Here is a 22,469-nt window from a genome sequence, read left to right on the forward strand (position 1 = left end):
TACATAAGTAAGAAATATTAAATTGATAGCATTTAATTAAAGATATTTAAGTCTAGGGGTGAGTGATTTTTTAAAGGTTGTAGCCAAACTAAAAACATCATATAATATGAACTGGGGAAGTACCCTGTAAATTATTTGTTCTTAAATTGGTATAATTTAGTTAACTTTGGCGCCAATTTTGTTTTTCAGCAAGATTTATTAGGTCTTACTTTTACATTTAAACATATCTCACATAATATATTCCTCACCAACATTTCCTCTCTATTATTTTTAACTTCCAAAATTTTGCTTCTTTAGTCATATCACATATGCTTACAATACAAAAAGTAAAATTTATTGAATGGTATTTTATATTATTGAAGATGAAGGTAGCATTATCAGTCAAAATTGAATTAGCTTTATAATCATGTTTGATTAACTAGGAGCTAATCCTTTTAAGCATAGAGTATATATGAAGAATTAAATTAATTCTTAAGAAGTAATCCTTTTAAGCATAAAATAAATTACGTACGACCCTTTGATATTTGCTAATTTTCATACCAAACTTGCTTTCTCATAAATATTTTTTTTTGTTAAAAATTATCCAATTATATGACGAAGAAACTTTAATAATTATGAAAATTTATGGAGAAGATATTTTTGCAATTACATTAAATTAATCATGTAGTAAACATATGTGACACAAATTATACTTATTTGATAAAAATTATATATTATATTTATATTTTGAGTTTGGGCCAAAATGGACGGGTCAAGACGCAACTATATATATATATATATATATATATATATATATATATATATATATATATATATATATATGCATATTTTCCACAATTGACACTTCCATGTGACACTTGTGATGCATATTTTCCACAATTGATACTTCCATGTGACACTTGTGAGGTTGGGATAGATTATTGTATGACTACTAAGTAGTTGCTGTGTCAGTCTGAATCCGTCAAATGAAAGGGTGGGAAATGATAAGTGAAAAGAGTTTATAAGAGAGAGAAAGGGTGGGCAAAACAAAATTACTTGTGGGACTCAAAATTCCACTTGTCACGCAATAGCTAGAGCCTCACATGACTTTTGTTGGTTGAGCCTCACCCACTATAAAAAATTTTCAAGATGTCTTGAATACTCTCATGTTTGATCGATTGGTCTAAATATTTTGGAAAATACTTTGGCTGGAAAAAAAAAGTTACTTGAATTAAAAAAATGACTTTCCTGATGAAAGTAGGGAGAACAAATTCTATAAATAAAGATGCTACGTTGATTGTCTCCATCCATCCCTACCGCCACCCTTAGAGTATTTTCCTAGATTATGTATATTCTTGAGACAATATTTTCTACTTACTTACCAAACACCATTTATTACTTATTTTTAGAAAAATAATCTATTAGGAAAACATCTTCCTTCGTACCGAACATACCCAAGATCCTGAAGTTTTTAAGTTTATTATATGTACTCCTCCGTACATTTTTATCTTGTCACGTTTGACTTTCGTTGACATCTATCTATACTATATAAAAAGTGGAAGTCTTTAGCCAAATGTTAAATGATTAAAATGCCCCTCTAAATAACTTAAATCTCTGCTTATAATTTTTGTAAAAGAATAAATAAAAATATCATGTTTATTTGAAGGGATGTAACCCTTCACGTAAGTTAGTCAGAATAGATTTCTTTTCTAAACCGAACAGAAAATAGCCAAACCGTGATTATAAGGAAAGGAATAAACAATTTTTGCAAGGCTTCGCATTCGTTTCGTATAAGAAAGTCAAAATACTCTTCGCGCACAGCAAAGGAATAAAAATTCCAGTATTACATTATTTTACAAACTACTTATTTTTATTTGACCCTTTTATGATTCCACTGAAAAAGTTTGTGTAGGAAGAAATAACCACTCAATTAATGTATGTTTAGTAGGACGAAATGCCTTGAGAATTAGTTGAGCCTCCTTTTTTAAAATTTATTTGTACTGAGGACAAAAAAACAAATAATGAGTAAAATCGGGAAACTAATAAAGTACTCCTTCCGTTCTATAATAAGTATTATCTTAGCCAAAAACATGCATATTAAGAAACTAATAATGCTATGTGAAGTTTACTAAATTACCCCTATATAATAAAAATAAATTAATTTTTCCTCTTGTGACCTGGGCAATCATTGGTCAACATAGAAACTTATACTTATTTTTATGTATAATTATTTATTTCATTTTAGTTAATAATATTGACTCATTTTAGTTAATAATATTGATATAATTCTACAAAATCATATACTATTTGAGTTGACATATACGTGCAACGCACGTGTCGAGAAATTAGTCCCTTAAGAAGCAGTTATAAAATGATAAATTTACTATATCACCCTTTGAATATAAATAATTTAATGCATTGAGAGATGAATAGTACTTAATAATATGGGTAAAATAGCTGTAAAATGATAAATTATCTCTTATTTTTCAAATTAGACAAATAAAATTGAACATTCATTTTTAATATAATGGACAAGTAAAAAATTGACGGAGGAACCATTGCGCTCTTTATGGTAAAACAAAATTAGAAATGAACAAAAGAGTTAGACTTGACCAATCAAGTGCACTAATTAGTCGCTTGAATGACGAGAGCAGCTAATAATTAATAGGTCGCAGAAAGACTTTGAATATGTCCGGCAGGTGTCAACTTAGTTTATTATAGGGTCTTAATTCCTCGATTACGTGTAGAATTTGTTATTGCACCATCTTCAGAATTTTTCTACTATATAGAAGAGCAAAGTTCTTGGACGATTAAGGGCATCACAATCATTTCACATAAATTTCTGCATTATTCACTTGTGTTTGTAAGCCTCAAAGCTTGAACATAAATTGATAATGACAAAAGAACCAAGCCCCTTTTTCTAAATGCCAAGAGTATTTCAATTGATGTGATATTTCAGTGAACTCCATGTTACCCCACCATAAGTACTCCTCTTAAATTCTGTGTCGGTGTTGATTATATTCACTCCCATAGTCCCATTCCATATTTAATGAGGTGACATTTTTAATTTTGAGAATAATCACCTACTTGATGAAAGTAAAAATGAACTGCATTATTCCGTAACATGATAAAAGATGGGGGGAAAAGAAAGAAACTATGGCTTTATTTCATGTCCTATACACAACAAAACTAAGAGAACAACTTAGTACAATAAGCAAAGAGAGATTCCAAAGAGATTTGCATACCTGATGAGATACTGTACCTCCTCAAACAAGGTGAACTAAAAGACACCAACAAAAAATAATGTAATATAAATTTTAGTAACTCAATGAGGTAATTAAAATTATACAACTCATTTAAAATGACATTAACTGGCAGTAAAATAATAAATACTTAAGTATCATTCTACATAAATTATATGTATTCTAAAGCTTTTTTCAATAAAAATGTATAATCTTCTTTACCGAATATAGTGGATAAGTAAAAGTAAATAAAATAGTATATTTTCAGGAGATAAGATAATTATTTTTTATTATGATATGTAATAAAATAGATATATGATATGTAATTTTTGTAATATAATAATAAATATTACAAAGAATTTTTTTAAGATAATTTATTGATAGTTGAAAATTACTCATGAAAGAATGGAACAAACAATATGTATTGAACGAATTTATATCATATACATTGTTAGCGTAAAGAGATTTTGCACTATCAAATTCCATTTATTTATTGTGTGTAATTTGCCTTATTTTTAATATTATAAATCTCACCTTATATGTTCAAATAATATGGTTAGATTAATACCTTTTAAATATTTATTAGTATCTTTTTACATTATGATTAGTTTTCTCGAATTGTAGAAAACCAAACACTCATTTTCTCTCAACATGGAGCTCTTGGCATCTTGAATCGTACTAATTAGGTTTCCTCACTTTATTCTTACTCTTGGGAAATTTCAATTTTTAGTCAATGTTGGATAGGAGTGAAGCTATGTCCTCTGCTTTTTCATTAATATGGGTTCGAATTTCATATAGTTTATAGATCTTAAAAGATAAAACATTTATTTTTCCGCAATGGTTAGAAAACCATTTTTATGATATTCCATCTGTTTCAAATTTACAATATAACAACAAACATACCCAATATAATTTAACAAGTGGAAGTTTCAATTTACAATATGCGATAATATTATTATTTGAGGAGTCAAAGATGTTTTTCTTCGGCCATGTTGTTTTTAAAAAATATTCAACTATTATATATATTATGACTTATCATATACTTTTCATGTAAGTTTTCAAGAGAGTAAGTCGGGAAAAAGACAATAAATCCTTTCATTGTGATTATGACTATGATTTTTTGATTCTTACAAGAGTAATATTCGTGTTTATCATCCCATATTCAAACATTGTCCGGTGAATTAAAGTAAAAAACTAAAAAATCTATTATTCAGTTTTTTAAAAGCTTGGAAACTCACCAATAAGTTTTATGGTTTGTTAAATTTTTTGACATATTGATGATTAGGGTTAGTTCGGAATGTCAATTTGAAGTTGTGGCTAAAATCTGAAGTTATTAGATGAAGAATTGACTCATTTCGGATGGAGTTTCGCGGTTGAAGTTTGTAGGAGTCGAAATCTAGTTTTTGTATAAGTTTGGATAATAGTGTAACAACACCTCTTACACACTTTTATATAAGGATTGATACATTAGCTACAGTAAGTGCATAATATCGTGTTATGTTGTATGCCCCGGCGGGGTATAAACACGATTGCGGAAAAAAAGAAGAAGCTATGAAGGTGTCAACTGAAAATATAGGTTGTTTATTGTTGAAAACATTCCCAATTCTTAACAGCTGATTTTAAGATTTTTGTTACTTAGAAAATATTAAAGTTGTAGAATGTATCGGATCTTTATTAAAAATAGAAAGAAAGGAACAAAGATTGCCTACTTTTTAATAGTAAAATTATTTTAGAATTTTAAATTAGACTGCTCAAATCTTCATATGAGTAAATAAAGTTTTTTTTTTTTTACAACCATTTTCAAGGTATTACAAACAAATGGCTAACATCTTATTAGTTTGAATTAAATGACAATATTACTATAGCTAAAAGCTTTATGTGTTGGCTTCACTCTTCCATATAGTAGAAATATATATTGGCTGTTATTTCAACGATGAGCCACAAAAGTAACACAAATTTTTTACACATACTCAGTTATATGCATTAACAAATAATGAATGAATAAAATACATAATTCAATTTTAAATTAGTACAAGTATAACTAAGATGCCAACAACGCACACGCAAGCTCACGCAAGTGGACAAATGTTAAATTGAAGAACATCGTGTTCCATTGAAGAGACAAGAAGCCACTTACGTACTTTTTACCCGTAAAACATTTATTAGGTCTTACTTTATAGTTAAACATGCCCTATGCCATATGCTTCTCTCTACTAAACATCCAACATTTTACTTCTTTAGTGATATTATATGTGCTTACAAATACAGAAAGCAAAAAATTATTGAATGACATTGTTAAATGTTGAAAATGAAGGTAGAGTTATCAGTCAAGATTAGATTATCTTTAAGATCTCTTGGTTGATTAACCAATTTTTTTTTAAGCATAAAACATAAATGAATGACTAAATTGATTCTCGAGGTTCATTTTATGAATTTAGTTATTTATTGAATTTCGTCTAAACTAAGGTTAAAACACACATCGACTAACGTAACGCCTTGACACGAATAATAATGAGTGAAAATTAATAAGTATCAAAAGAAATCTATTTCTATCTATGAATAACAATTGCATGCTCACAAATTCATAAAAATAGAAAAATAATTTCCAATTTATGATCTTCGACGAGTTGTAATTATCATACTTTATGATGTTAGTTTATAGAATATCGTATTACTTGCACCCTTTTGGTATATGCTAATTTTCCTACCAACCTTATTTTCTCATAAATATTTTTAGTAAAAAAATATCTAATTATATGACGAACAAACTTTAATAATTATGAAAATTTATAAACAAAATATGATTAACTTGCAATTACATAAAATTAATTATGTACTAAAAAAAGTGACACAATTTATACTTATTTGATAAAACTTACGCATTATTTTTATATTCTGAGTTTGGGCCCGGACTTAGCACGGGCCTCCGACAACTAGTAGAAACTTATACTTATTTTTATGTATAATTATTTACTTCATTTTATTTTAGTTAATATTATTGATATTATTCTACAAAATCATATACTATTTGAGTTAACATATACGTGCAACACATGTGCTGAGAAATTAGTCCCTTAAGAAGTAGTTATAAAATAATAAGCTTACTATATCACCCTTTAAATATAATAAATTTAATGCATTGAGAGATGAATAGTACTTAATATGAGTAAAATAGCTATAAAATGATAAATTATCTCTTGTTTTTCCAAATCAAACAAATAAAATTGAACATTTATTTTTAATATAGTGGACAATTAAAAAATGACGGAGAAATTATTTCGCTCTTTATTGTAAAACAAAATTAGAAATGAACAAAAGAGTTGACTTGACAGACCAAGTGCATTAATTAGACGCATGAATGAGTCGCCTTGCCAAGTTCGAGAGACGAGAGCAGCTAATAATTAATAGGCAGCACAAAGACTTTGAATATGTACGTCAGGCGTCAACTTTGAATATGTACGTCAGGTGTCAACTTAGTTTATTATAGGGTCTTAATTCCTCGATTACGTGTAGAATTTGTTATTGCACCATCTTCAGAATTTTTCTACTATATAGAAGAGTGTAGACCTGGGACGACCAAGGGCATCACAGTCATTTTATATAAATTTCTGCTTTACTCACTTGTGCGTATAAGCCTCAAAACTTGAACATAAATTCATAATGACAAAAAAAATCAAGTTCCTTTTTCTAAATGTTAAGATGTGATATCTCAGTGGACCCACATTACCCCATCACAAGTACTCCTCTTAAATTCTCTGTGTCAGTATTGATTATATTCACTCCTATTCCATATTTAATGAGGTGACATTTTTAATTTTGTTTTATTCAAACGAGTTGTCCACATGCACATTTAATTACTATACAAAATAACTATTGTAATAGAATAACAAAAAAGATACTAATAAATATTTAAAAGGTATTAATCTATCCACATTATTTGAAAATATAGGTGAGATTTGTAATATTAAAAATAAGGCAAATTACACACAATAAATAAATTCTTTCAATACATATTGTTTGTTCCATTCTTTCATGAGTAATTGTCAACTATCAATAAATTGTATTAAAAAAATGCTTTGTAATATTTATTATTATATTACAAAAATTACATATCATATATCTATATAATAAAAAATAATTATCTTATCTCCTTAAAATATAGTATTATTTTATTTACTTTTACTTGTTCACTACATTCAGTAAAGAAGATTATACATTTTTATTGAAAAAAGTTTTAGAATACATATAATTTATATAGAATGATACTCAAGTATTTATTATTTTACTACCAATTAATGTCATTTTAAATGAGTTGTATAATTTTAATTACCTCATTGAGTTACTAAAATTTATATTACATTATTTTTTGTTAGTATCTTTTGGTTCACCTTGTTTGAGGTAGTACAGTATCTCATCATGTATGCAAATCTCTTTGGAATCTCTCTTTGCTTATTGTACTAAATTGTTCTCTTAATTTTGTTGTGTATAAGACATGAAGTAAAGCCGTAGTTTCTTTCTTTTCCTCCCATCTTTTATCAAGTTACAAAGGATATGTTGTTCATTTTTACTTTCATCAAGTAGGTAATTATTCTCACCTGTTAAACACTTGAAACTCACCTGTTAAACACTTGCAAGACGAATTTGTATGCATTCGAGATTAGTTTATGGATAAATAGCTATACCTTTTGCTTCATCTAATTACTGAAAATTTGTTAATAAAAATTACACTTATAGTTTTAATCTACTTTTACAGAATTTTCAAATACAGCGTGAAAAGAATACCATTGAAAATTGTTTAATTTGACGTATGTGTTTGATGTAATGCTGAAATGAGTATTAAAGCACATAATCTTTTAATAATAATTGTGGCAACTTAGAATAGAAAAATAATTTATTGTAAAGTGTGATCCCCATCATCATTCTTTATCGTGCTTATATGAAAATATTAATAATTATTGTATTTTTCAAGAAAAAAAAATTACACCTACAAACACAATGTATTGGGCCCGTAAACGGGCCTTTTTCATATCTAACATATATATATCGTTCGTAATTTCAACGATGACCCACAAAAGTAACACAAATTTTTTACACATACTCAGTTATATGCATTAAACAAATAATGAATGAATAAAATACATAATTCAATTTTAAATTAGTACAGGTATAATTAAGATGCCAACAGCACACACGCAAGTGGACAAATGTTAAATTGAAGAACCTCGTGTTCCAAGAAGCCACTTATGTACTTTTTACCAGTAAAGCAGTACAGTTGAATTTGTACACGTGATTTATGAACACGCATATTGAGATGACCAAAGCAAATGAATAAGAAGTATAACACAGTAATATGATTAAAGAACAAAATAACAAGAATTGAGTAATTTGATAAACAAGCAAGTGCAGCCTGAGTTCCGACGTTATAAGTTGGCAAGGCCGCCGAAGTGAGCTCCTGAGTTGGACTATGCAACAGTGTAATAAAGCTTATGAACGAGTAAGAATAACAAAGTACAAGTGTCATGCGTTGTGCGCTAACCAGAATCCAAATGCCCTTCAACAAGGTAAGATGTAAGTTATAGCTAAATTTCAGGAAACAAGATCCACAAGTAACGCCCTCATAGAATCCATTAACTGCTCATTATTGAGGCTAAGTAACGGTTGGCGGTATTCTTGTTATCTTGCGTAACAGCTTTATCTTATCCGGTCAATGCTCTGTGCTCGGCTCCTCATCTCCGGAGCCATGACTTCGGCTACCGATGGCTCAGGATTAAGGCTGGGCGTTCGGTCGGTTCGGTTCGGTTTCACAAATTCGGTTCGATTTTTTGGTTTTCGGTTTGTAAAAAATGGGAATCGAAACCAAACTGAAATAACTTCGGTTCAATTCGGTTTTTGCAATTTCGGTTCGATTTATTCGATCGGTTTCTTCGGTTTAGATATGGATGACATAGTTAAGCATCAAGCCGATACTTCATCGTTCCAGAAAATCCAAATAAAGCTCGGTGTGAGACAGTAGAAGTGTTGACTGCATAATAATCACTTCATCAGCCAAAATACAAATTAATGCAGTGGCAGAAATTTCACCACATTTCACTTAAGTCCTCTATTACTAGTATTTCTTGTTTACTAGCCAACATCTTCTCTACAATCCAAGAGATATGACAGAGGAAATGGAGATTATAAGTAGTTTCTACTTGTCAAACTTTGTTGTATCACATCTTCCTACCACTAACCAAAAAGAGTTTTTATTCACAATTTGCAATGTTAATATTCCTAAGATAACACTCATTGTCACAAGAAAATATGCTAATGGGTGTTCTAAGATACATTGTTGAGGAAATTTATTAAAAATCTACAAGGAATTGTACAAGGAATATATAATATATGTTTCAAGAAAAAAGTGGCTTGTTAAAATTCGATTTTTCGGTTTAACCGAATTAAATTTTGCATAAACCGAAAACCGAACCGAATTGTTGAAATCTTATAAATTTAAACCGAACCGGACTGAAAAAACAAAACCGAAATTAACTTCGTTTCGGTTCGGTCGATTTTTTCGGTTTGAACCATATTATGCCCAGCCCTACTCAGGATGCTCGCTAGCCAAGCATGTGAACTGGACTGGGCACTACTTCTGCCGACTCACGTCTGACCTGTCCCTATTGCCACGTGTCACCACCTGAATTGTCCACCTGTCAATTCCAAATTTCACTCCATACAGATACTTTCCGATTGCTCGCCGAGATGTAGCCGGGAAGTGGAAAGGTATATATCAGTGAAATTCCAATCACCATTGTTCGAGGAATTGTAAGGAGACGACGATCGTCAAAGCTTCAATCTTTCAAAGCAAATAGCGATTGTTTCAAATTGAAATAAATTAGACGTACACAATAATCGTGAAAAAAGAGGGATTACCTCGTACAAGCAAAAATCTCACATCACATTCCTGCTAGTTCTCTAGCCAGCATTCAAACTAAATGCTGTATCTGATCTGATCACGCATTAAAGCCAAAATCAACCCGTTAACCTGCAATCATCAATCAACCAAGTCAACACAGATAAAACAGAGAGCATTAATCCATTAATTGCACCTCAATATCAACTGAGCTTATTAAAAATAATAATGAAATCCATTATTTAAACCTTAATTTTCAAGATGTAGGACACCTGTAAGAAGATATTTTGTTTATTAAGTAGTAGTACCTGCTTCTGCTCCACAGCTCTCGAAAACTCAATTCCATATGACAAGTGTGTGATCGCCACATTATCAAGCACAATGTTGAAATCCTTGGCACGTCGGATCAAGCTCTCGCGTACAAGTGCGGATACACACACGGATAGGGGTGGCAAAATCAGTCCATAAAATCATGACCCACCCAACTCGTTTAGGTATGAGCAGGTTTAATGACCTGCTTATCTTATTAACTCAGCCCATTTCACCTGCTTAATGCAGCCCATTTAAAAACTAGGCTGATACGCAGCTAATTTAAAAATTAGGCTGGTATGCAGCCCAGATTGACCCTTGAGAAAGTGTCTAGATATATTTAAAACAGACATTTTGTCTATTTGATATGTTGTTTATAGTTATAATATACGGAAAAAAGTTTTATTAGGTACTCAAACAAATTATAAGATCACAAACATAGAATTTAAAATTTACAAAGGGGTAGTTTGGTAGGATGTAGTAGTGTTTTTCAACCTATGTATAACTAATACATGTATTATCTGTACACGCTATTCAGTACTATTCTTATACACAGCAAACCAAGGTATTTGCAATACAAAGGGTTATTAATATATGAATGAGCATGGTTAAAGACAGAAGTGCTCGTAAAACACCAAACCAAACAGTGGATAAGGAATAATCTCGGCATAACGAATCCTAGCATTATTAATACACCTTATTCATTACTATTGTTATTGTTATACACTCTACCAAACGATCCCTAAGAATTAGACTGATTGGGTTATGACCCTCTTCAACCCAACCCATTTAGCCCAAGTATTAAGTCAGCCCCTCAGTCCGACCTGACCCTCCCATTTAAATTACACTCTCTAGCCAAATATACAAAAATAATTACATTCTCTAGCCAAATACACAAAAAATACACACTGTTATGTATAAAATGGTGTATATTTTATGTATATTACACATTATATACAAAATATACATTTGCTGACTATTGTTTTGGCGGATGGCTATTTATGCCAATTTCTCTGTTTATTACCCTACCCAATTCCAACACGAGACGCCCATTTGTACTGTTACTTTATATTTGATGGTAATATAGTTCTATAAACAGTCAAAGAGGTTAATTGAAGGTTAAATATGTTGAGTAGTGTATCACAAAGATCAAAAAAAGAATATACTAATAACTCCAGGACCAAAAGTGCTATTATACCTAAAATTTAATAAGAATTGAGCGGGTTGGGTAATGACCCGATTTTTAGCCCATTTCATTCCACCCGACCCACCCATTTAACACCCCTAGTACAGTATACCTGTGGCCTCTCAGTAAGTAACTGATCAGCATTGAATTTGGCAACAACAGCTTTAAGCACTTCATTACCAGTAGAAGGAAGCACTTTCTCATCATATTACTAACCGTCTTAAATATCTCCCACTCGGCACTTCAGGTCTTGACAATATCCTCAAAGTCAAATTAACTATCTGTAAATCCTTAGTCCCCGATATCGAAGAAAACGTATGCGGCTTCGTACGTATATCGAAAATATACGGTTTTTGTAGCCATGGGATTAAAAAATGAGTTCCTTCACCAACGGTCAAACAGAACGGCACGTTGACCACCGTCAACTGTGTAAAGAGATGAGTTGAGAAGGGTACCACCCAGCCCCAGAGTGAATGCGGCTCGGGCTATGTTGGTTAGGAATGAAACTGCAGCTTGGCTACCCATTGTAATTTTGTTTTGTTTGTATGTAGAAACACAGAGAGACAGGGATTTTGATTTTATTAGGGTTTATAGGGTTTTTGAGGAGAGTGTGGATTGCTATGCAAGTAAAAAACCTAATTGAGGAGTCGGGTTTGGGTTTGCCCATTGCAATTTGTATCATTTATTTTTTGGACGAAAATTATTTTCACCATCTAATTTTGCTCTAAAAATCAAACCCGCCCTCAACTTTAAACAATAGTCATTCTCCTCCCCTTTATCCTAATTGACTTTTCAAATTTCTATTTTACCCTTACATTACCAAGCTCGTCTTTTTTTCTTTTACTTCTTCAAAATCATGATTCTTTTTATCTCTTTAATTTATGTAACAAATTTCCTATATAAAAAAAAAATTGTTATCGAGACGGGAAAAGAAAAGTGAGAAGTACTAGTTGACTATATAACTTCATGACGTTCTATAATGAAACAAATGATAAGAATAATTTTTTTTATTTAAAATAATCAAAATTCTGATATTTATTTATACAAGTAAAAATAACAGGTAATAATGACTTTATAAATATATTTCAATGCATGATAATACAAAATAATTAATAAAAATAGAGGTTTATTCTATAACAAATTCCTAAAAGATTATCTATTTATGTTATAAATGATTTTAAATTATAATTTAAAATATTCCACTAATGACAATCAAAACTCGTTTATATATTAACAATAGAGGATAAGAAGAAGTGAAACTTAAATATACATATACATACATATGTAAAAATGATAGGTAATATGTGAGAGTGTGTGTGTGTGTGTGTACATACATAATTAATGCATGTACATACATAATATATACTTAATGCATGTAATATTAAAATACCAATCATAAAAAGTAACATTAGATTTTGCGATAAATTTATAAGAGGATTATTCTAATTATAATATGAATTTAAATAAAAATCTATAAATACCTAGGTTTAAAATATAAATTTTATATAATTTAAAAAGGTAATACATAGATGGAGGATTGACAATGTCATGGGTAAAATAGACATTGCATAGGATAAAGAGGGGAGAATGTCTATTGTTCATAGTTGAGGGAGAGATTTGATTTTTAAAATAAAGTTGGGGGTGAAAATGATTTTATCATCATTTTTTAACGTTTTAAACTAACAGGAAAACAAATAAATACAAGAAATGGAAAGAAACGAAAAAGTAAGAAAAATACACAGTAGAAATAACAATTGTAAATGACTATATGGTACTTCTTTGGTTTAAAATTAGCGTCCACTTAGTCTTTAGCGCGGCGATTAAGAAGATATTAATTCTTACAAAAAAAATAGGTATTTTTACTAAACTTCTCTTAATTAAAAATTTCATATTGACTACTATTAACTTGAAACATTGAGATCTGATCACTTGGCACTTAATAAGGGCAAATATGAAAAAGTAAATCTAATTCCTTTTTTATTATTTAAGTGGACACTTATTATGAAGCAAAAGTTAATTCCTTCATGAATTTTTAGTGTCTGCTCTTATGCTCGTGCTGAAAGCAATTGCGATTTTCGAGTGCGGGTTTGAATTAAAAGAAACGGGTTAGATTATTAGGAGCGGGTTTGAATTTAAGAAATTGGTGGGTTTAGTTTTTAAATTAAGTAATATATGTGGCGAATCATGATATATCAGGTGGCTATTTTAAATTGTAAAAAGTTATTAGTTAGTTTGAGGGGTATCTTTGACCTAAAAAAAAAAAAAAAAAACAGGTTGGGGTATTTTTAGAGCAAAAGATGGATTGAGGGGGTATGTTTAGATCAAAAGATGAATGAAGGATATTTTGAGCCATTTTCAAAAGTATATTAAATAAACAAGGTAATTAAAGTACATCAAATATAATTCAAGACATGAAATGAAATAACCACTCCTAAAGCCATACAAGTATCTATAATTTAAATATTACACATTTCATGCATGTATAGAGGAGTCTGCAACTTAAATAACCCAAAAAGTGTCAAAAGGCACTAAAATACCCCATTAAAAAAAAAGTTACCAAAATGCCTTTTGAGCACTAAATTAACCCGCAATAGGACCAAAGTGTAACCAAAGTGTAAATTTACACTTTGGCCCTATTGCGCACTAATTTAGTGCGCAATACCTGATTTCTAGAACTGCCAACCCGTTATTCAAAAAATAGTTTTGAAATTCACGTTTTTTCCGTACTTTGACCAAAGATTAGTCATGTTTAAAAACACCAGAATATCAATATTATGGATAGAACCTGATATCTTTTTCTGCGAACAATAATGTAGGCTCAACGCATCAAGTATACATGTACGTTTGGATAGTTGTTTTAGGGGTTGTAAAGTGTCCCGAAGTAAGTTTTGTTTGTTTGGAAACATGTTATCTTTAGGTTTAAGTGTTTTATTTTATAGGGTTTTGATTAATTTAAGACGTCGCACGAGTTATTATTAAACGACAATAAAAACTAAGATAACTAATTATCATTAAGAACATAATACCAAAAAAAATGTAATATTAACATAAAATGTACATTTTATTTACAAATTAATACACAATCTCCATCCCCCCAGGTCCCACATGTGGGAGCCTTTAGAATAACCTTAGCCTAAGGCGAACCCCACCACCCCCACCACTCTCACCATCATCGCCATCCCCCCCTCTTTCTCTTAATGTCTGCACGCCGTATGGCGTGATCATCCCTGCGTTTCCTTCCTAGGGGCTTGTTCAAAACATGCTTCCTATGGGAGACGACGGTGGCGAAATGTGATCCTCAGGAGATGACTCTATCGGAGCAGGAAACGGGTCCACAGGCGCAGAAGAATGTACCTGAAATAACATATAATCAATTTAGTTTAGTTTTATGCTAAACTAAACATAAAATAACATATAAACAATTAATTTAATACATTATTTTATTGTAAAAAATCAAATATGTGTGTCGATGGGCTCCTGAGACGGCTGGTGAAGGGCTCCTTAGAAGGCTCATGGTGGCTCCTCGGCGGTCTTCGAGTGGGCCGGAGGCGAGATGTAGATGGTGTTCAAGCAGAGACGGGTCCACGGCGCGAAGAATGAACCTGAAATAACATATAAACAATTTAGTTTAGATTTAGGCTAACTAAACATAAAATAACATATAAACAATTAATTTAATACATTATTTTATTGTAAAAAAATCAAACCTGTGTGTCGATGGGCTGCTGAGATGGCTGGTGAGAGGCTCTGATATGGCTCCTCGGCGGTCTCTGAGCGGATGCCGAGAGCAGGAGATATGACGAAGTCCTCGAATAAGTAATCATAGTCCCCGGCTCCGTGCCACCTAGTATATCATGGTGGCCGGCTCGCCTGTGGATGACGAGCGGCGGTGTGCGGGCGATGGCCAAAACATGTGATGCGAAAATAAATCCAACGTATATACAAGTGTCGACGGATGCTGCGAAGTCGACGGCGGTAAGAAGTCGACGGGATCTCTAAGTCAACGGCGAAGAAGTCGACGGGATCTGCGAAGTCGACGAAGGCTCTTTTGGGCAGAGCTAGGAATTGGTGTATGGTCGTCGGGATCATCTCTGCTAGACCACGACCCCTTACGGCCCCACCCCCGTCGTGACCACCCCTCTGCCCCTACGCCGGCCGCCGCCGGTCCCTGCCCCCTACCCCCATCGGCCACCGGCCCCTGCCGCACGACTACGATCACGAGCACCAGCACGACGATCGGGACCTGCGGAACAGGCTCGTCGACACGTCCGAGCTCCTGCGCTTGCTGCATACCACCCTTGGCTAGCTGAACCATCCGCGCTGCATATCCCGTTGTCTCAAGGGCATTCATATAGTCCAAGCTCTCCCAACGCATCCTTTGTATGGTCCGTAGCTGCATTTCTTTGCAAATAGTAATGATTGAATAAATTTGTAACTTAATACATAAAACGATTAATTAAGTTTAAGGCTAATAAAACTTACCAACGCCTCATACTGTCTTGCGAGAGCTGCATATCCTCGGCCATATGCACGCGGCCTCGCAGGGTTGCCAATCAAGTTACTAGTGATCCGCGTGTACCACTGCATGTACGTCTGGACAGGAGTCGCATGTCCGACCACCGCTAGCGTCCCCACCCTCTGATCCCAATGGTGGACCTGGAGCTGCATAAAGGTGTTATACCTCGCATTTTGTACGTCGAGATATTCCGAGTAAATTGTGGAAAGTTAGGGACGAGGTTATTTTTTTCGGTTTTGTTAAGAATGTATAAGTCGCGTATTCATCTTTTATTGGTATGGAAAATTAAGGGCTAAGAGAGGAAATAAAACTTTCATGAAATGGCCAAAAGGCCAAAGTGGCCGTGGGCCCCGCTCACATGATGGCCAAAAAGGGGGCCATGTGTTTATTTCATATTTGTAGGGGCATGTATGTGTATATGTAAAATTCATGGTCATGCAAGACTCCAAGTCATCTTTTATAATTTAAAGAGAATTCTAGAAAATTTGAGAGAATTGAAGAAAAAAAAAAAGAAAAGAGAGGCACATGACTGGCCATGTGCCTCAACTTATATATATATATATATGTGTGTGAGTCATGAAGGCAAGACAATTTATCATCTTCACCATGGAAAATTCAAGAAAAATGGAGAAAAGAGAGAAGGGAGCAGGCCAAGAAGGCTGGCCGAACAGCCCCTATGGAAGTTGATTAGGAAAAATTTTGTTCTAGCTTTTCAACTCATTGGAAGGCCCTCTCTGACATGGAATAATTGTGGGAGCAAGAAAAACATTCATCCTCACAAAACATGTCCTAGCCGAGAATGAAGAAAGGCAAAGGTGGATGGAAGAAGGTGAGCTTTGAGCTTCTTTACATGTTTGGTAGGTGTTTATACATGTTGTGATATGTGAAATGAATGAAGTTCATGAAGTTATGGGGTTGTGTTGTGTGGCCGTGTATATGTAGTATGGTATGGAAGTGATGAACTAATTTATTTAGTATGTTGGATTGTTGTATTATGAATGGTTGTGCATGTTGTAATGTGAAGGAATGGATAGAATTCATGAAATCATGGGTGTTGGTATGTTGGCCGAATGGTGGCTGCTTTGTGAAGGAAGAATGAATCAAATTTATTTAGTGTTCTTGGCTATTGTTGTTGAGAATTATATGGTGAGAATGAAAGTTTAATGACTTATGTTGAAGTTGTAATATCGTGTGGGCTGTTTTGGGGAGCCAATGTGATTTTAATATGGCTTCTTGTCTTGATAAAAATATTGTTGCTAACGTATGGAATTGGTGATATAGTGTGTGAATTCGGAAGAAAGAAATGTATTGTTGTTGTCCCTATGGAAATGAGTGGTTTCGGGTTCCATGGCATAGTGTTGGGATTGTCTTGAATATTTTGTGGATTGTTCGGAATGTTCTTAAATCTTGTTTGGATGGTCGTTAGTTTGGTTGTTGTTGAATAATTGGCCGAGTTGAATCCTCGGGGATGTTGGATTTATAGGGGAAATGCTGCCGGAATTTCTGTGGATAAAGTGATGGCTTGGAATTGAGTTGTTCAATGCTTATGGCTAATGTTGGGTGTCCAATGACATTATTGTAGATCGTGAGAAGCCGAGGCGTAAGTTTGGATTAGTTCAGAGGGCAGCTAAGGTATGTAAGCTCACCTCTCTTTCTTTGGCATGTCTTAGTTAAATTAAGCTATGATATGATCCCCGAGGTAATTCTACTCTACGATCCGAGCATGCCTATGATTCTTATTTGCTTCTTGATATCCGTATTCATAATGTAGCCAAATTATGATTCTTATGCCCTTTGTATGATCAAATATGAATGTGCATAAAAGATTATGTTCGAAAAGGGTCGGTAACTACGAACGTCCGTAACTTCCATAGGAAGGCTCGGATCGCTTCGATATGTCCGTAGGAGGTTCAGTAGCGTATGATGATCTTAACTTCCACGGGCGGGCCCGGATCGGTCAAGCACTTGTCCGTGGGCCCGCAAGACGTTCCTTTGTATAGTTCTAGCAACTTGTTAAAAGAACTTAATATGGTTAACAACCTGACCTCCGAATATGATTACTCACTTACCTGTTAAGTCTGAAATGAGAAATCGTATGTATATGATTCCGATACGTAATTATGATGGCTAAAGTCCTATTTGACAAGTCCCGAGTAACATTCAAAAGAAACTGGATTTGACTATGACTATTGGCTTGGTTTTTAAATGATAGTCTGTTTTGATTGTTTTATGGAATTTGTGTAAATGTACGAAATGAGAATTCGTAGGCATATGTTCTGGATACGTAACTATGATTGATAAATTTTCATTTGATATGTTCCGAGTAATATCCGGAAGAGATTTGAATTGGGTAATGCCATCGGCTTGTAAATGATACTCTGTCTGATTATTCTGTTAAATCTGTGTAAATGTTGTGAATGGCATATAGATCCCACGATTCTGCTCGTGCACACTTTTGTTACTTCCTTCGCCGAGTCCCGGGGCCGGTTGTTATCGTGCGCATTATGCTATATTTCCGGAGTATGATGTGTCCGGTTCGCCGAGCCCCCTTTGGCGGAACCGAGGATAATGGTGTTATGATGTGTCCGGCACGCCGAGCCCCTTTTCAGCCGGGTACCGTGGTTATATGATATGATGTGTGACGGAGATACGGAGATATGAAAACTTCCGAAGTATGATGAGTTGTGGCGCTCAAGGCAGGAGGGGCGACCACGTTCCGTCCGCCGGGTCCTATCACGGACCGCATAGGGTATATGATAATCTGATGATCTGATGACATGATGATTTGATAATGTGATGGTTTGATAATATAATGAATCTGTTCTGATGATACGATAACATGATGATTCTGTCTGATGTGATGATATGATAATCTGATGATTCTGTTTACCGAGTCCCTCACTGGAGGGCCGGGACACGTTATGTGTTATATATATATGTATTCCGAAATATGATCTGTTAGTTTCGGGACCGGTGGTGGGGCAAACCCAATGGTGGGGCAAACCCAGTGGCGAGGCACATTCCGCACTGGTCTAGGCGAATCCCACATTGGTATAGGCAAATCCCACATTGGTTTAGGCGAATCCCACATCGGTTAATGTCAGCTACTATGATATGTTCTATTCTATATACACATGAGACAAATGTTTTTCAAAAGAAAGCTAAGTATTTTGAGCATTAGGATTATTATATCTCCTTGTACCTCTTATGCACTATTTGTATTACAGATACATGTACTCCGGTATTCTGACTATTATGCACATTTATTGTACTCCTCATTTCTGTTATGATCTCGTCCCCTGTATTCCGTACTGACCCCCTTTCTTCGGGGGCTGCGTTTCATGCGCGCGGTACACCCGAGTGTGAGTCAAAGATATTAGCGAAGATGTTCCGGCGGATTGGCGAGCTCCACTTTCTCCGGCGGCGAGTCAATATATATATATATATATATATGTTATGGTATCTGAATATGTTAGAGACTTTGCAGACAGTGTCATGTGTATAGTGTGTCGGTCTGTAAGCGGCTCCATAAGCCGATGTATTGTTATATATTATATTACAGATTTCGTACGATTACAGATGCTGTTTGTTATAAGAAGGTGAAAAGCATAAGTGTTTTCCGAAAAAAGTTCTATTATGTATTTATGCTATGATTAAGGGCCCAGTCTGATTATGAGTGCTACGAAGGTCAGCGGGTTCGCTCGGCCCTAAGTAAGGGTCGGGTGCCCATCACACCCTACTGGATTAAGGGTGTGATAAATTGGTATTAGAGCGGTTCGTCCTAGGGGTTGTCTGCAAAGTCGTGTCCGGTAGAGTCCTGTTTATGGTGTGAAGCCGGCTACATTTATAAACAGGAGGCTACGGGGCATCTAGGGTAGTTGCTCTTCTTTGACATCTTAGATCGTGCCATAGAGCCAAGGCATAGGAAATGAGATTTTTGATACTAACCTTTGATTTCAGCAGGAGAAGGGCAACGACAGAAGAAAGTAATTAGCGATATTGGAAGCTACAAAGCACGCAGGTAAGAAAAGGTATGAAAGATGTATGTCGAGTAAGGTATTGACATACGATTGAAATGCAAAGTTGAAAACGGAAAAAGAAGGTAAGCAAGAAAGTGTGACACGTGTAGCCGTGTTGAACATATGAGGTAAATCTAATATTTCCGGATCTTTATGAATATTGAGAGCCCTGTGTGGCTATGATACGATACAATACGACATGATATGTATATATGATGATGGCCCTGTGAGGCACTGTTGGTATTTCTGGCGTGCAGGTTTTGGAATAGTAAGAAATACGGAAAACTGCGAAATTTTTCTAGAAATGGTACGGAAATGAGATGTAAGTCTGGAATATGTTTTGAAAGAGTCGTGTTAATAGTAACGATGGGAGTCGACTGAGCTACGAGTATGGCTGCCCTCTAGGAATGAGTTAACCAAGGAGCTGGTGATAATAGTAAATAGGAGGAAAATATGACAAGATTAGAGTCACGGGAAGTAATGATACAAGCAAAACAGGGTATGAAGGAAAAAGAACGGTGACGGATAAGAATGTATTAATAAGACAGCTGCCGGGATGTGTTGTGAGGGCGTTTTGAGAATATGTTAAGATTCCGACCTTCTCCAGATGATGTGATGAAGGTTATGCAATGAGGTGGACGCGATCATACCAGCATTAACGTACCCGATTATGTTAGAGTTTCAAGGTTAAGCGTGCTGGAGTGAGAGAAATTTTGGGATGGGTGACCCCCCTGGGAAGTTTTTACGAAAAGTCTTACGAATTCAGATGTAAGAGGCAAGTGAGAAGTTAGATTAATCTAAGGAAAAATTAGAGTCTGCGGAGTGGGCAGAAACCTTAAGAGATTGAGTAGGACGGGGCGGATTAGGTCAGTAAAAAGAAGGAGTTGACGGAAAGAGGAAATAAGAAGGAAGTGAGACAATAGTATGGTAATAAGTGTGTATCCACATCTCGGATAACGCCTCCTCTTATCCATCTCCGCGCGTATGGGATCGCCTCATCAATATAGTCGAGTGGAGGGTCAGCAGCTATGGGCTGAAAAGGTCTCATCCTAGTCTATAACCATATCTGAAAGGGTCATTAAAAAAATATTTTATTAGTCGTCGTTTCAAAAAGCTATATTTAGAATAAAATTACACACACTTAAATATAGTACATGGAGGAGCGGGCAAAATGTAGTGACATCGGTCTTCGCGCCCATAAGCGCTCGACAGAATTCGCGATACATGAAAGCCAGAATAGCAGCCCCCAACTGTAACATCCCAACTCGCCTAGATGCTCCAGAAACGACAAATACCTCAAGCTCACATGGGAATTCGATGTGTTCGGGAACAGGATGCCCCCGAATATGACGAAAAGGTACAGATGAGCTTGTTGGTCAACATCAACCTGAGATGTGTCCTTTGTAATCGGATGTTGCATGTCTACGAGGCGCAAGCTAGTGAAAAGGGAATGCATCGACAGCCGACTCTATCCCCATATATCACGCGGCTGCGGTTCGAAAGCAATGAGCCTAGTCAACTCCTACCGATACGACGGCATCTGTTGAGGCTCCTCAATATACAAAGCGCGTCCATCTACCTGGAGACCGTAAATAACCTCCACGTCCTGAAGGGTGATGGTGGCCTCACCAGTGCGGAGATGAAATGTATGGGTCTCTGGTCGCCATCGCTCAATGGTGGCCGTCACAAGAGCCCTGTCATGCTGTACGCGACTAGCAGCGACGCAATGGTATATACCGTCCTAATATAGTATCTCTAAGACGCGAGGATGTGGTGGCCAAGCTGCTAAAATATCCAATGCTTGTTCCATAAACCTAAGGCGGACCAAACGGGTGGGATCTACATTCGAATCCCATACTAGCTGGGACCTATGCTGCTGTTGTAGATGAAGTACCTCTGGCTCGAAGGGCCCCGGATGAAGGGAGGCGGGATCCATGGAGGTGTCGTATCTGTTTTACGCATTTTTAATTAATCATTAACATGTAATATAATTATGTAATCTTTTATCGAAAAATTATACTAAAGATGTTCAATCCTAAACTAAAGACGTTCAGATCTAAACTAAGGATGTTCAATTATACTAACTAATTAAGACTTTAACAGGAATTATATTAACTATCTAAATTTGCGAATTAATAATTGTTAATTAATTATTATACTAACTACAATTAACTTACTAATATTATATTAATGCTATTTTAAATCTTAAACTAAGGATGTTCAAACCTAACCTAAGGATGTTCAAACCTAACCTAAGGATTAAATAGAATTAACTAAAAAATATTATCTTAAGGATATTAAGGTTTAACTAAGGATGTTCAATTATACT

The sequence above is a fragment of the Lycium ferocissimum genome, chromosome 10 (genome assembly GCF_029784015.1).
Source record: "Lycium ferocissimum isolate CSIRO_LF1 chromosome 10, AGI_CSIRO_Lferr_CH_V1, whole genome shotgun sequence".
In the NCBI taxonomy this organism is placed as follows: Eukaryota; Viridiplantae; Streptophyta; class Magnoliopsida; order Solanales; family Solanaceae; genus Lycium; species Lycium ferocissimum.